The 17330-nt window shown below is 37.0% G+C and overlaps 1 long non-coding RNA gene across 1 annotated transcript in view; it reads left to right on the top strand.

The window, feature by feature from the left end:
- The window catches only part of LOC138434441 (uncharacterized), a 66968-nt gene extending 54528 nt beyond the window's left edge, over positions 1–12440 (top strand). Inside the window, exon 4 of the long non-coding RNA XR_011254790.1 lies at positions 9136–12440. This is a non-coding gene — a long non-coding RNA (uncharacterized lncRNA). The remainder of the gene's footprint in view (positions 1–9135) is intronic.
- The last annotated feature ends 4890 nt before the right edge of the window (positions 12441–17330 follow it).

The following is a 17330-nucleotide window of genomic DNA, read 5'->3' as shown; positions in this document are numbered from 1 at the left end:
ATTGCAGCCTAAGGCTCCTATATGTTTGAAGATCAATAAACCAACCTGCAAGACTGGGTAGTTGATGATGTAGTGTGTGTGTGCGCGCTCACCTCTCTGACTCTTTGCGATCCCGTGGTCTCCAACCTGCCAGATTCCTCTGTCCATGGCATTTCCCAGGCAAGAATACTGGAGTGGGTTGCCGTTTCCTACACCAGGGGATCTTCCTGACTCAAGGATCAAACCTGTGTCTCCCGCGTTGGCAGGTGGATTCTTTACCACTGTGTCACCTGGGAAACCAGTTGACGATGTAGTAGGACACAAAAGGCAATTGTTTTCTATCTAATTTTTTAGAATTTGTTATTCTTTTTAAAAAATTATTTATTGTAAATTTTACTACCTATTTTATCTTCAGGGCAATAAAGCAAAAGTTGAGGTGTTAGAAGAAAATGTAGTAAAAGGACTCATTCTAGATGGCCTACCACTTTGTCCTAATGAAGGAGAAATATATTAAGGTGTTAAAATAGGAGATTGAATATAAATTGTACAACATGATGAACATAGTTAGAAAATAGATTATGACCATGCCAGAAAAGATAGCAGTAATAGTGCTTGTTCTGTTACAGACACCATAACCTAAGGAAATCCGCAATAAAAATGTACAAGAAATATTGTTGACAACCTATATCTCGAGTATGTTGCATGTTTTCTAGTTTTCTTTTGATGAGTCACTGTGTGTTATTCTAACAAGTCAGTGCATGACAGTTACCTGTATATTTTCTCATGCTATTAAGATTCTTTGAACATTGTTGATAATCAACCTTGATTAATCAGAATAAATTAGTGAAATTAAATTTGCTCACATATATCACCTCCTGTTTTCATATTCATGTTTACAGGAATCAGGCACAAAATAAATCTTTAAGTAATCTTCCATTCAGTTGCTCTTTTAAAAATAGGTCTTTAGTCAGACTGGTGGATAGGTAAAACCTCATTCAGTTCAATTCAGTTCAGTCGCTCAGTTGTGTCTGACTCTTTGCGACCCCATGGACTGCAGCGCACCAGGCCTCCCTGTCCATCACCAACTACTGGAGTTTAATCAAACTCATGTTCATTGAGTCAGTGATGCCATCCAATCATCTCATCCCCTGTCATCCCCTTCTCTTCCCGCTTTCAATCTTTCCCAGCATCAGGGTCTTTTCCAATGAATCAGTTCTTCTCATTGGGTGGCCAAAGTACTGGAGTTTCAGCTTCATCATCAGCCATTCCAATGAATATTCAGGACTTATTTCCTTTAGGATGGACTAGTTGGATCTCCTTGTAGTCCAAGGGACTCTCAAGAGTCTTCTCCAACACCACAATTCAAAAGCATCAATTCTCTGGCAGTCAGCTTTCTTTATAGCCTCATTAATTTTTTTTTAATTAAAAAATTTTTTAAAGCCTCATTAATTTTTCTATAGAAGTGCATCCTATTTTTATGGACTATTTTAGATATTTATTAAAGACAGTACTATGTAGTAAAAATCCCAGATATCTTGAGGACTTCTCATTTTTCAATACATTTTATTTTATATCTAGTGCTTATAAAATAAGGGGCAAGTTAGATACTCATACTGTTGTAATAAATATGTCTATATTTATTAGCAGGATAGTTCTATTAATTGCAAATATTGTTAAGGGGAATCTCAGAATATGCATCACTGTGACTAAAAATTCCTTGATTGCTATACTTTTAAAGTGATTTAAATTGTTTAAGAGATAACATTACTTATGATTATCTCTTTAGTCTCCTTCATTTAAAAAAGCAATTTAGGTAGAACATTTTTTTAAATTACTATATGTTATTTCAAATTTCCTTCTACGATTATTATAGCAAAACACTTGGAATTTAGCATTATTATACCACTGATGGATTGTGTCCCTGGTTTATACACCTTAGGATATCTCACCCACAAGATTAGTGATAGCTTGTGAGTGAAATGCCATCCATGCTTCTTAGCATCTGTGTAGTAGTGCTAAGGACTCTGAAAAATTCCTTTAGATAATATTTTACAATTATTTTCATTTAAATCCCAGATAACTTACCATGGCTTCAGAGGACTCCTTTTTAAAATATGAAGTTTGTAACTATTAACACCAAACCAGAAGCAATTTATAAAAAGCCAATGGTCACTCCAGGAAAGTAATCTTAGAAGCAGCTTTGTGGTTATTCAGGAGTAATAGTGTGATAAACACTATCTTGGACACCTGAAATCTTACTGTAGTTTCCAAACTCAAAAAAATTTGGCATAATAGGAGAACTAGCACTTGGGTTAAGAGATGATCCCTGCACTTTGTTTGGATAGGACTGAAGTGAAGCTTAGTTCATGTGGTTCAGTGAAGCACTAGGTAATCAAGTTTGGCATGACTTGGTGGAGTTTAGGATTATTGCCTTTGAAGAGCAGAATATTAACCTAATTATTACAGCCTGCACCCCCCCCCCAAAAAAAAAAAGGCATGTTATGTCACTAGTTTCTTGTACAGGTGTTTTCCTAGTCTCAGAGCAGAGGATAACTTTTGAAACAGAGACTTGTAAAGACTGTTGTAACACCCATCCCTATTTTGTTGAAGATTGGTATTTTGAGGGATTGGAGAAGGCTATATATGCTGAATTCTTCTCTCCTTATAGTGAGAAGATTTGCAGGGTTCCCACAGCTCATTCAGATAAAAAGGAAAAAGCCCATGCTTTCTGTCATATACAACATCCTTATCTGTCTCTTTGAATGATAAGTCTAGTCCAGTGGGTTTGTGTTCTCACTGCTGAATGAGCAGCTACATCAGTGATGAAGTTCAGTTCAGTTCAGTCACTCAGTCATGTCCAACTCTGTGCAACCCCATGGACTGCAGCATGCCAGGCCTCCCTGTCCATCACCAAATCCTGGACCTTGCTCAAACTCATGTCCATCAAGTTGGTATGCCATCCAACAATCTCATCCTCTGTCATCCCCTTCTCCTGCCTTCAATCATTCCCAGCATCAGGGTCTTTTCAAATGAGTCAGTTCTTTGCATCAGCTGGCCAAAGTATTGGAGTTTCAGCTTCAGCTTCAGCATCAGTGCTTCCAGCAACTATTCAGGAATGATTTCCTACAGAATTGACTGGTTTGATCTCCTTGCAGTCCAAGGGACTTTCAAGAGTCTTCTCCAAAATCACAGTTCAAAAGCATCAGTTCTTTGGTGCTCAGCTTTGTTTATAGTCCAACTCTCACATCCATACATGACTACTGGAAAAACCATAGCTTTGACTAGACAGACCTTTGTCGGCAAAGTAATGTCTCTGCTTTTTAGTATGCCGTCTAGACTGGTTTTAGTTTTTCTTCCAGGGAGAAAGTGTCTTAATTTCATGGCTGCAGTCACCATCTGCAGTGATTTTGGAGCCCCCTGAAATAAAGTCTCTGTCTGTTTTTTTGTTTCCCCATCTATTTGCCATGAAGTGATGGAACCAGATGTCATAATCTTTGTTTTCTGCATGTTGAGTTTTCAGCCAATTTTTTCACTCTCCTCTTTCACTTTCATCAAGAGGCTCTTTAGTTATTCTTAGTTTTCTGCCATAAGGGTGGTGTCTTCTGCATATTTGAGGTTATTGGTATTTCTCCCTGCAATCTTGATTCCAGCTTGTGCTTCTTCTAGCCCGGCATTTTGCATGATGTACTCTGCATATAAGTTAAATATGCAGGGTTACAATAGACAGCCTTGATGTGCTCCTTTTCCTATTTGGAACCAGTCTGTTGTTCCTGTCCACTTGTAACTGTTGCTTCTTGACCTGTACACAGATATTTCAGGAGGCAGATCAGGCGGTCTGGTATTCCGATCTCTTTAAGAATTTTCCACAGTTTGTTGTGATCTACACAGTCAAAGGCTTTGGTGTAGTTAATAAAACAGAAGTAGATGTTTTTCTGGAACTTTCAGAAGTAAATGTTTCAGAAGTAGATATTTCAAGTAGATTTTTTTTCTGAAACTACTTTATAGAAGTCGATATTTTCAGTGTAGAAGAGGAACTCTAATTAGCCAGCCAGGGGCCAGGAAGACACCACTTAATTATTCCCTGCACCACAGAGGTAGAGAAAAAGTAGTTCCCCAAAGGAAGGGAGAAAAGGAAAAAGATAAAGTGAAGAGATATATCTTCCAAGGATGACTCAAATCTCCTCTGAAAGCAACTAAAATTTAATTATCAAGTTGTGAGAATTGAATTATTTTTCTTTTCCATGCAGGGAGCCTGTTGTTTTCAAATATTATTTTTTACCAAATATTTCTCTGGTTGGACTGTTGTATAGTTTTTTACCCAGATAGAAGAAATATTGTCACATGCCTTACCTTCTTCACCCTGAGAGGATTAGAGGCTGCATCATTTGGTGGAATAAAAACAACTCAGAGCAAGAGGTTTGAAAGGCAGCCCTAGCTGATTAAGTAACCTGTGGAGGTTAAACCTGAGTAAATCCCCTACAGTTAAGCTTTTCTCCAGTATCTGCAGCACAGTCAAAGTTGTTTTTGATGCCAGGAACCTGTGGACAGATTGTATGGATTGAGGCAGAAAGTAGTGTTGGAGTCTTGGGAAGACCAGAGGTGTACAAATTATCCACGCACAAGGAATAGTCTGAGTCCTGTACTTAAATTTCAGTTCAGAGCTTTCATGAGAGATTTTCAGAACAGCCCCTCTATATAGGTAACTTCTTTTAGAAATGCACTTACTATCTGTTCCCATCTTAGCTGCTTAAAATGGACTTCGGTTTTCCACTATCAACTGAAGCTGTTGTGGTTTCCTTCTTGCCAAATCTAAAAATGTTTCCTCCGTTTTCTTTGTCTTGACCAGTTTGAGATCTCTTTAAACCTTTGTTTTTTATGGAAACTCTTCCTCCTTTACATTTAGTATCATTTTTTCTTGCTTTATCAATGTTGTCTTGCTTTATTTCTACAACTTGGTTTGAACCAATTCTTACAGTCCTTTTGTGACTCATTATTCCTTATTCTCTTGCTAGGGGTATTAACAAAGACAGTGTTTAGACTCTGTTTTTTTTTTTTTTTTTTCTTTATTTCTGAGATAGCTGCTTCTTTCCACTCTCTTCCCTCCCTCTTTCTCAGTATCTGTCTTTCTCAGCTCCCTCCTTTCTTCCTCTTTTTCCCTTTCACTACCTGCTTCTCTTCCAACCTCCCTGTGATTCTGGTGTTTTTTCTTTTGTTTTGTTTCTTAAGGGAGAGCCATCTTTCTTTAATGTCCCTTTATAGGCCATGGCTCACACATGTTTCCCTGGAGAAGGGCATGGTAACCCACTTCAGTATTCTTGCCTGGAGAATTCTATGGACCAGAGAAGCCTGGTGGGCTACAATTCATAGGGTTGCAAAGAGTCAGACACAACTGAAGCGACTTAGCATGAACGCACATACATTATAGGACCCCCTTGAGTGGTTAATTTGTGTAATACCTAAATATATTTAAAAACTGACTGTCTGAAAATACTGAATTAATCATGCTATTTTCAATTCTTATATATTCCAGTAATTTCTCTTTGCATTCACCTTTTTCAAGTAGGTCATTAAAGACAGTTCACAATTTGATCTCAGATTGTAATTTCTTCTATAGATTGGCCCTATCTTTGTGTCAAATTCTATCCTGGCTTTAAAGTCCAGTAATAATAGCTTTTAATGATATTTTTCTCACTAATTCTGGCTCATTGGTTTCTTGTGTCTCTCAAATCCTAGAGTTTGTGCCACACATTTAATATCCCTCCTTCTCTGTCTTTATGTCTGTCACTATTTTTCCATCTATCATCTATTGTATAACATTAATTTCATGTTTAGTGTAGTATACTTATCTATCTCATTATGCATCATCTCATTTAATCATCAAATATCCCTATTTTTATTCCTATTATAAATAATAGAAAACCAAGGCTTAAAGTTTTAAACTGTTTCCCTGAATTGTGTTGAGACATATGTAAGATTAAAAAATCTTTGACTGTAAAAGTATAATTTTCCACTATACTATACAGAAATATTTTGCCTTATATTACTTTATTAGTCCTTAATAAAATCCTTAGCCAAGTGGATATACTAAGAACATGAATATAATGAAAGAATGGATGACAGTTTTAAGATGTTAAGTCTAAGATTCCTAAGTGGATGATAGGCAACTTAAAGCCCAGGTTCATGACTTAATATCAATGTGAATGTCCCTAGCATCATTGTAATTATAGACACTATAAATGCTAGTGCTTATTAAAACTTGACTATCAGACAGCTATTCTATATATACATTTTCTTATTGAATTATCAGAAAAACCTAATTAGATAGGAGTTTTCCCTGTATATCCATCAGAAGAAACAGCATTTCAGATAAGTTAAATAAGTTACCAAGGACACACAACAAGTGCCAGAACCAAGAACTATATGCAGGTACATTCATTTCATATTGTTTACTTTGCTTTGCAGCTTCTCAGTCAATACTTGGTATTAAAATACAGGTATCCTCTTGAGCTCTCCCTAGAGCTTGAAAGAGCAGAGGGTCAAACCAAGTCTGAGCATACCCTTTTCCATGTACGTGGAGTCTGCTGGCTCCAGTGCAGTGCCATCCTGCACGTGGAGGTGTATCTCAGGTGCTACCCCAAGGTCTCTTTCCAAGTGTGTTTGTCTAAGTGGCCATTTAGATCTTTCTAGGTTTTCTTTGGGCTTCCCTGGTGGCTCAGCTGGTGGCTGCAAGAATCTGCCTGCAATGTGGGAGACCTGGGTTTGATCCCTGGTTTGGGAAGATCCCCTGGAGAAGGGAACGGCTACCCACTCCAGTATTTTGGTCTGGAGAATTCCACGGACTGTACAGTCCATGGGGTCACAAAGAGTCGGACAGGATTGAGCAACTTTCACTCACTTTACTTCTGGGAAGAATCTGAAAACATTTCAGTTTTGCAGTACTCTGAGTCTAGGGTGAGTTGATAATCACAGAAAACATGTGCATCCAGAGTGAGATTGGGAACATTTTGGATAAGTGGATGAAATGAGTACCTATTTATATAGTTATATATCTAGATCATATTTGTTATAATCAAATTGAAAACATAATCTACACTTGTGAGATTTTTACTTTGTTTTTAGTTATTACTATTTATTATTCTGTTGAAAAGAATATAGCCTTCCATTGGCTTTTGTTTTAAAATGTACAGGATAGATTAGGATGTTGAGAATGAAATAGAAAATATAAATTACATGGAATATACAAATAATTCTATATAGAGAATCATAAGAATGATACAAAGCTTCTGAGATGGAACTTGCCACTCTGTTACTGATTCAGAGACATTGTAGATAATGAATGAGGCCAAGTTATTGACCAAAAATAGGGATTTTTTAAACATGAAAAAAAGTCATTTAAGAGAGTGCTGAGTGGGAGATAAATAATGTTATTCTTAGCAAAGTTATTTATTGAAATTTTTGACAAATTGAATGTCAACAAGTAAACATTTTCCCTACCTTAAGCACAGTAAGTGTGTATTTTTATTTTTTGTCACATAATTACTGATATTTCATATTAAAAACATCACAAATATTATATCATCACTTTCACATTTCTGTTTCCAGTTCAATGAGTAATGAAGGTAAATAATACTGTGCTCAGTTAAATGTTAAAATTCAAAAGAAATATGAAACATGCAGACTACTAGCACATCTAATATTTATGAGCAAAAGTGTTTGGCTGGTCTATACGACATTAGCATTTTTCAGTGATCACAGAATTTCAAGCCGAAAGAAACAAACAAAAACTATTTGATGCAAATCAAAGGATTTCAGTCAAATTTAATAAACAATATTGGCAGAAAGGGTGGTGAGGGAGTTGTGAAAGATAGCAGAGGGCAGGGAAGGTTAAGAAATGTAACTGTTTCAAAATAGTATGGCTTCCTATCCATTTATTTCAACGCTAACTCTACAGTTAATGTTCTGTGTTTCATTACTTGAGTCTACACTGTAAGCAGTATGCCAGAGCTTGTTTTTGGATAACTGATGCCAGTAAAAGCTGTACTAAAAAGACACACAGTGAAATCTATATGAGAACAGATTTGTAAATGGGTGAAATATTTTGGTATATATTATGTTCCTTGTCAACACAGATGTTCAGGGGTCTTCTGTGGCATAAAGATGACATAATGTTTTAAGACTTATTGCATGTGAGGAAGATGAAAAATTCAAGTGTCCATTTCTGCAAATCACTATGGTGAAATGGAATATAAGGGGAGGGGGGTGGGTTGTCTACCCAGTTAGCACACTGGGGTAAAGAGATACTGATTGAGTCCAACACAGTTATTTCTCCTTAGCAAGAGCTTAAGATGTTCTTTACCCCAGGATTGTATAAGGCCAACAAAAATTTTTTATCAGTTATATAAAACTGGAGTGTTACTATAAACAAAAATATATGAAATAGATTATAAATACATTATAAAAATAAGGTATATCTAGAGATGTCTTTTTTTAATACAAATATTTACTGATGAAATGACATCTTAATATGTTCCATAACCTTTCCAAAAATTACTTTTTATGGATGGAGTAACTGAAGTTCAAGGGCAAAAGAACTTTGCCAAGATCACACCATCGGCTGGCTTGAATCAAATTTTGATCCTAGGCCTCATAGATCAGGATAATAAGGAAACCTTATGTACAGTTTATTATACTGATTTGTGTACGCAATCATTCCTGCTTACTTGGTGAATCTAGTAGTGTTTCTGTCTAGCTCTGACACCTCTTATATAATTTTTGGTCCTTTTATTTCTTTAATCCATGTTGTTCCTACTACATCTTATGTTACGTATTCCGGTTTCATCCAAATCAATGTGTTCACTGTAGTGAACTTATTTTCTCTTTTTACTGATATTTGAATTTGTTTCCTAGAGTATTAAACTTTTGACTTAAGCAATAGAGGTCAAGGTGCTATTGCTGTTTTTCTTTCTTTTTGCTTGTGTTTTTACTTAAATCACAGAAAACAAAGAGAAGCAATATATATATTTCATGTCCCTGAAAACTTTCTTCTAGACTGAGCTATGGCTCTGACGTAAGGGTTTGCCGCTGATTTGGTTCCTTTTTCTCTTACTTCTCCTCATCTTAACACGTCCTCTCTTGTTTTATCTTATTATTATGCAGGAAACCACAGTTCTCCTGTATTTTTTTGGGCTCCAAAATCACTGCAGATGGTGACTGCAGCCATGAAATTAAAAGACGCTTGCTCCTTGGGAGAAAAGTAATGACCAACCTAGACAGTATATTAAAAAGCAGAGACATTACTTTGCCAACAAAGGTCCATCTAGTCACAGCTATGGTTTTTCCAGTAGCCGTGTATGGATGTGAGAGTTGGACTATAAAAAAAGCTGAGTGCTGAAGAATTGATGCTTTTGAACTGTGGCGCTGGAGAAGACTATTGAGAGTCCCTTGGACTGCAAGGACATCCAACCAGTCCATCCTAAAGGAAATCAGTCCTGAATATTTATTTAAAGGACTGATGCTGAAGCTGAAACTCCAATACTTTGGCCACCTGATGCAAAGAACAGACTCACTGGAAAAGACCCTGATGCTGGGAAAGATTGAAGGCAGGAGAAGGGGACAACACAGGATGAGATGGCTGTATGGCGTCACCAGCTCAATGGACATGAGTTTGAGTAAGCTCCAGGAGTTGGCAATGGACAGGGAGGCCTGGTGTGCTGCAGTCCATGGAGTTGCAAAGAGTCAGACACGAATGAGCAACAGAATTGAACTGAACAGCTCTCCTTGCCTAGGTGTCCTCATGTTTCCCATCTTGAAAGGGCTGCTGTGTACGGCTCATCAAGGGGTTTTCTTCAACAAAAGTGTTTGCCATCATTTTTCACTTAAGTAGGATTTTTTTCTCCTATGCTGGAAAAGCAGTATGCCAGCCAAGTTACCAACTTCTTTTGTTTTCAAGCTGAAGCAACTGCAGAGCCTTGCCCTGGAAAGAATCAGTCTCCAATGGCTTCAGCAGGTGTTCAGGTTGTGTTTGTGAAAAAGATTGATTAGAAATGAAAGAGCTAGAAATTATTCAACCTAAAATAATTTTGAGAAATACAGGAAGTGATTCAACCTTATTTCTCTAGTCCTATAACAAGGCTGAGAAAAGAGTTTATGACTCATTAATTCACACAGATATATAAAAGGAGGAAGGTAGTTTATTTTTACTTTTAAGCTTTGGTTGTTTATTTTGACTGCACTGGATCTTTGTTGCTGTGTGTGTGCTTTCTCTAGTTGTGGCAAGTGGGGGCTACTGGGAGGCTACTCTGTAGTTGCAGAGCAAGGGCTTCTCATTGCAGTGGCTTCTCGTTGCGGAGCATGGGCACAGGAATGCACAGGCTTCTGTAGCTGTGGTACATGGGCTTAGTTGCCCCAAGGCATGTGGGATCTTCTTGGATCAGAAACGGAACTTGTGTCCTCTGCTTTGGCAGGTGGATTCTTAACCACTGGGCCACCAGCAAAGTCTGGAAGGTAGTTTAAAAGATTAGTGACACTGAAAGAGTGGAGAGAAATTGTTCACTATGCTGACTCAATTCTTGTGTTCTTTCCTTGATATTCCACAGTTTATATTCATTTTGAAGATTTTGTTAATTCTAGTAAAAAATAAAATGGAGTACATGTTATAGCTTTTGGCTTGTTAACAAGAAAGGGAGCAAGGATTGGACTGGCAATAATGTCACCTTCCTTGAACACATGGCTGCATGGTAGGAGGTGGAAATTCAATGAAACTGGATCACTGAAGTGAGGAAGGTGGTGTTGGTGACTAAGGAGCTGAGAGTTAGGTGATGAATTACCAGCATGTAAGAAAAATTTTCTCTCTCCACACATGGTCTACAGGGTAAATCAAAGGGCTATATCTAATGAAAAGCCTAGCATTAATTAATAATAATCATCTTTTTTTATTTGTTTGTTTGGCTCAATTCAAGAAATGGGTATTTTAGTCAAGTGAAAATGACTACTGTCCCCATAATCTTAACCCATCCTCCGTGTTGTGGTCCCTGATGCTGACTCAAAGACAGAAGAGAAATGGTTGCTTTAGTTTTACAAATAACATTCTGAGTCCAATGAATTATGACAAATCCTTTTAATTGTATTTTTGAAAGAACTGTGGATAAATTAATTTTGACTGCTCTGAGCTTAAACTGTGCCTCCCAACCACCATTTCTTCATCAAGACTTCCAGGAAGTTGAAAAATCTAAATAAAAAAAAAATAAAAGTAATTGGCAAAGTTAGAGAGACAACACCTCAAATGGAATTCAGATGGAGTCACACATAAATGTATTAGATTCAAATCCTTTTGTAAGTAACTTACTCTTTAAAAAATTGAATTAAATCAATGGGAGTTCTGGGTGCAGCCATCAGTTCCAATCTAATATTGAAGGTAGAGTGGAGAATGCTATTTCTTATGGAATTACTTTTGTAAGATAAATGATTGACTTGAAATCATCTAATGAGGATGAGGCATATAATTTTTCTAGGTTTTACAGTTTTATGAGTACTCATCTGCATTTTCTAATTTTGAGGATTTTCTTAAAGCTTGATCCAGTAATCTCATTGATTTAAAATTTTAAAGCTAAAAATTAAACATTTTTTAAAGAATTTCTCAGTCTCAACACAGACTGGATCATATCAATGTAATTGTAAGTAAAATTTAGGCATATTTATCTCAGGATGGACTCAAATTCTAATAACCTTTACATTAATGAAAAGTCCTTTATCTACCCCAAATTAGAAAGCCATTTAATCCTGAACACTCTTCACAGAATACAATGCTAATCTTTCTCAAGAAATTTTAAGATTGTATCTTTATTATCTTTTGCAATGACTATGTACATATAATCCATTGACTACTGATATGCTATGAATAAAGAAATTTTTATAATATAAAAAATGTACAGAAGTATGTTAACAGGAATGCAAGAGCCACTTAGGAGAACTATCTATTGATTAATACATGAATCTTGACATGAGTTAATTATAACATTTCAGTTAACTCTATACTTTGTGTCTTAAATTAAAATAAATTTGAAATTTTGGTTTGTTTGCCAAAGGGAAAAGAGCTTTCCTGTCATATTGAAAGGTTTGATTTAACAGATTCAAGAGTAAATATATTGTTAAAAGCTCTTGTGTACCTTCAAATCTTCCTCTATTGGCTCATGGCTGTGGTCTTGTTTTAATGTTTTTAAAAATATCATTAAATGAATTTTATTGGCAGCTGTGGTAGGTGTGAATAATGGCTTCCACACAGTGGCCACATCCTAATCTCTGAAACCAATGAATACATTTTGTAAAATGGCAAAGGAGAATTGAGGCAGCATACAGAATTAAGATGGCTCATTAATTAGTGTGGAGATGGGGGGAGCTGCCTGGTTACCCAGGTGGGCCCAATGTAATCACAGCATCTGTATGAGTAAATGATGTTGTTCAGTTGCTCAGTTGTGTCTGACTCTTTGTGACCCCATGGACTGCAACATGCCTGGCTTCCCTGTCCTTTACCGTCTCCTGGAGCTTGCTCAAACTCATGTTCATTGAGTTGGTGATGCCACCCAGCCATCTCATCCTCTGCAGTCCCTTTCTCCTCCTGCCTTCAATCTTCCCCAGCATCATGAGTAAATAAGGGAACAAAAAGTCAGTAGGGCAGCTTCTTGAAGCTAGAAAAGCAAGAAAATATTGGGTTGGCCAGAAAGTTCATTCATGTTTTCCATAGCATCTTACAAAAAAATATGCACAAGTTTTTCTTGCAACCCAGTAAAATATCCTCCAGAGTCTCTAGGAGAGAATGCAGCCCTGTTGAAACCCTGATTGTAGCTCAGTCATACTCATTTTGCAATTTGACTTCCAAAACTGTAGGTAAGGAATTTGTTTTGCTTTAATTCACTAATTTTGTGGTAATTTGTTAGAGCAGCAATAGGAAACTAGTATAGCAGGCATTACTCTAGGTAGCCTTAAAATTTTCTCCTGGTACCTTTAAGTATGTCCAAGTAAAAGATATTTGAGGCTTATAATTCTTACCTGTCCTAATAAGATTTTACCCTAGAAATAATATGACTTCTCTTCCATATTTCCCAGAGGTGGATGTGGTGGGCACTTGGTGTTGATGGTGATGGTTGTGATCTCAACTGATTATTTCTTTCAGATTTTGTTTAAGCAGGCTTGCCATAGCTACAAATCCGTTTCATCAAATACACTGGGCCTGGGGAAATTGGAAAAATGAGCCTTGGCCCCAGTGTCTCCTACATAGAGTTTGGAATCCCTTTATCCATTTTGGTAGCATTGCCTTCTGTCTTGCTGACTTTTCCTGACATTCTCCTTTTCTGCTGAGCCCTCTGATGGAAACCTCAGCAGTTCTTTGTAATTTACTCTAGGACATTATCTGTCATACCATTTTCAGTTCTATAATATGCCCCTTTGGGGTCAGTTTCACCCAAATTTAGGCTCAAGATCCAAGACAGTTGCTTGTCTATAAGGGAAATTTAGATAAATTCAATATTTGTCTCTCTGAGAGAAAATAAAAGCATGGTTGTATGCCAACACCTGTTTGAGACTTACCTAGGTACAGTTTAGGATGTCTCTCTTGCTGAGAATACATCAGGCTTCTAAATTTTTAATATAGATTTGCTGGCTGCCGGAACATTTGGTATCTAAGGTACTAGGCTTCTTTCTAACAAACAAAACATAGCATCACTTCTTCAGGCAATGTCAGGAAGTCTGATCAAAGATTGTCTGTGATCCAACAATTACCATCATCTCTGTTGAGATACAATAATGGAGACTAAGACTATATTAACTATACATTTCTCTAGGTTTTCTAAACTGAGTCTCTGTGTCAAGTTAGATCAGCCAGAATAACAAACCTGAGTGTGATTAACTTGATTCCTTTCAGAACTACTTTCATGGGTATATGGTTTAATGCTGTGCTCTAAGCCTTTATAGAAGGTTGATATAAGAAATTGCTGTTTGGACACTTCTTTATATGTTTGGAAGATATTAGCTCACGACATTGTCCATTATGTAACATAGAATCTCTCATAAAAGACTCCGCATGATAAGGATCTCCTTAAGTTTAGTGTTGGGGGGGAAAATGTCTACCAGATAAACTTTTACATTTCTTTTAATCAGTAAGTAAATTAAATTATATAAGACAAATTTCATTTACAATGATGGTATGTAAACAAACAAATAAACTTCTTGAAATAATTCAAAATAAAGCTCTTTCTATCATAGCTTAACAAGAAGTGTCCGAGAATAATTTCTCAAAGTCAAAAACATTGATTCTGAACACAACCCCTTTTCTTACCACATCCTTTAGGGAAATGTTGTTGTTGTTCAGTCTCCCAGTTGTGTCCAACTCTTTGTGACCCCATGGACTGCAGCACACCAGGCCTCCCTGTCCCTCACCATTTCCCGGAGTTTGCCCAAGTTCATGTCCGTTGCATTGATGATGCCATCCAGCCATCTCGTACTCTGACACCCTCTTCTCCTTCTGCCCTCAATCTTTCCCAGCATGAGGGACTTTTCCAATGAGTCAGCAGTTTGCATCAGATGATCAAAATTCTGGAGTTTCAGCTTCAGCATCAGTCCTTCCAGTGAGTATTCAGGGTTGACTTCTCTTCAGATTGACTGGTTTGATCTCAGGGAAATGGGACTGTGTCACATACAAATGGCAAGTGAGGCCTCTCAGAATGATGTTCATTAATCCCTCTGCACATGAACTTGAGAGGACGCAGTGGAGCTTCTCTGTTGAGTAGGTAACACTCTGATTTAACTAAATCCCAAATTATCCCACTCATTATCTGAGACCTTGGGCTATTGACTTAACCTCTCATTTTCAATTTCCCACCTATGAAGTGAAAATACTGTAATACCTGCCTCCTGGGATTGTGGTGAAGATTAAATGAATTAATTCATCTGAAGTACCTAGCACAGTGCCTGGCATATAAAGTACATGACTCAGTAGTTATGAGTACTGTATATATGGATGTGGTAGGTGGTGATGATAACATTAGTGAAGGTAGGCCTCGCTGAGGACAATTTTCTCTTTTTTCACAGTGTCTTTTTTTTTTTTAACCTTGCATCATGGTGTTTCATATTAACTTTCTGCTGAGGAAACACCTGCTCTTAGGCTGAATACACCCAGGTAGGAAGAATGAAAGCTTCCTCAGGAATAATTCTGGACTATCCTTTCAGAGAGAAGTGTAAAAATGTGTTAGAGGTTTTCCTCTTCTGTGTGCTGTGCTTAGTCATCAGTCATGTCCGACTATTTGGGACCCCATGAACTATAGCCTGCCAGGCTCCTCTGTCCATGGGATTCTCCAGGCAAAAATACTAGAGTGGGTTGCCATGCCCTCCTCCAGGGTATCTTCCCAACCCCGGACTGAACCCAGGCCTCCCACATTGCAGGCAGATTCTTTACCATCAGAGCCATCAGGGAAGGAATAAGATTTAGATTGAATGGTCTTAAAAAAAATCCTCTTGCCAGTTCTACAAAGACAAGTATGTTTAACCTTGAGAAAACTAAGGGCCAAGCTCTATTCTGTGTTGGGTGAAAGAAATATAAAAGGGGCTCTTTGAAGTCCATGCTTGGTCTCACTCACATCATAAGGATGAGTGACCACATAGAAATTTGTGAAGAATCTCCAGCCAGAATGAAAAAGCATATATTGCATAGAGCAGTAGTTTGCAAACTTTTTAGCCTTAGGACTCTTAAAAATTATTGAAGGTGATAGAGAGTTTTGTTTATGGATTATGGTTATTGATATTTTCTGTACTAGAAATTAATATTGAAAATATTTAAATATTAACATTTAAAAACAGTAATACTTAGCCCATTATGTGTTAATTTGAAGCTTTCTTATGCAAATAACTATTTTCCAAAGCAAAAAATGTACAGTGGCATTATTTTACATTTTTTTCAAGTTTACTTAATATTTAATAGAAGATAGCTGAATTCACATATCTTTATCTGTAGTCAATCATTTTTGATGCTGTAGTAAACAAAGTAAATCCAATGTTCAAAGACAGGTAGTTGGAAAAGCAGAGAGTACTTTTTAAAAAATTATTTATTTTTATTTGAATGATAATTGCTTTATAATATTGTGTTGGTTTCTGCCAGGGCTTCCCTGGTGGCTCAGAAGTTAAAGCGTCTGCCTGGAATGCAGGAGACCCGGGTTCGATCCCTGCGTCAGGAAGATTCCCTGGAGAAGGAAATGGCAATCCACTCTAGTACTCTTGCCTGGAGAATCCCATGGAGGGAGGAGCATGGTGGGCTACAGTCCAAGCGGTTGCAAAGAGTCAGACACGACTGAGCAACTTCACTCACTTTCTGCCGTATATCAACATGAATCAACCATAACCTCCCTCCCACCTCCCACCCATCCCGCTCCTCTAGGTTATCACAGAGCACCAGTCTGAGCTCCCTGAGTCATACAGCAAATTCTCACTGGCTATCTGTCTTGCATACCATAGTGTATATGTTTCCATGCTACTATCTCCTTTCATCCCTCCTCCTTTTCCATGCCCCCTTGGAGCAACAGTCTGTTCTTTGTGTCAAGCAGGGAGTATTTTAATGGATTTTTGAAGCAATTTTGGGTATTTTTCACTCATTCACACTTAAAAGTGGTCATTTCTTACAGGTTAGTTGCAATGTGGAAACTAAGACTATATTAATGAACTTTTCAACTCTGTGACATTAATATCATTAGATAATCTTTCTATTGTCTTGGTCTTATCATGCATTTGTCATTTGGAAAATGTCGGTCCATTGAATTATGCAGATTTCCATATGTTGAAACATTTTATTATACATTATTACATAGTAACATTTGTTAATCTCTTGAGAAAAGCCTTTCTATATTGAGAAGATGTCAATCTAATAAAGACAGATACATAAATTTCCCAAATTCTGTTTTTTTCTTGAAAGCTCAAGAAGTACTGTCAGTTGTTTCCTTGAAATATCAGGCTCCCTCTGTTCATTTTTGAGAGACTATCTGCCAAATGCCTGAGTCTGAATAACCACACTGTATCTGTCCACAGTTGTTTCAGTATTCCATGATAAAAGCAGCTAGTTCAGCTTGCAACTCCAAAAATGGCACAAGAGATTTTTCTTGATCCAAACATCACATAACAGTGTACATTGAGTGATTTATATTAAAAAGTCATGCACTCAAAGGTTGGGATGAAATAAAATTAATAATCTTTAATGCTTCATTAAAGACATTCTTAAATGAAACTGGAATTTTTACTGCAAGTGTGTAGCCAGTGGAGAATGTAATGACTACTAATATAATTTGATGTTATTGCTTCATTTTCTGCTTAGGCAT

The sequence above is a fragment of the Ovis canadensis genome, chromosome 1 (assembly GCF_042477335.2).
Source record: "Ovis canadensis isolate MfBH-ARS-UI-01 breed Bighorn chromosome 1, ARS-UI_OviCan_v2, whole genome shotgun sequence".
Taxonomy (NCBI): Eukaryota; Metazoa; Chordata; class Mammalia; order Artiodactyla; family Bovidae; genus Ovis; species Ovis canadensis.
This window is presented reverse-complemented; position numbering and strand designations above follow the sequence as displayed.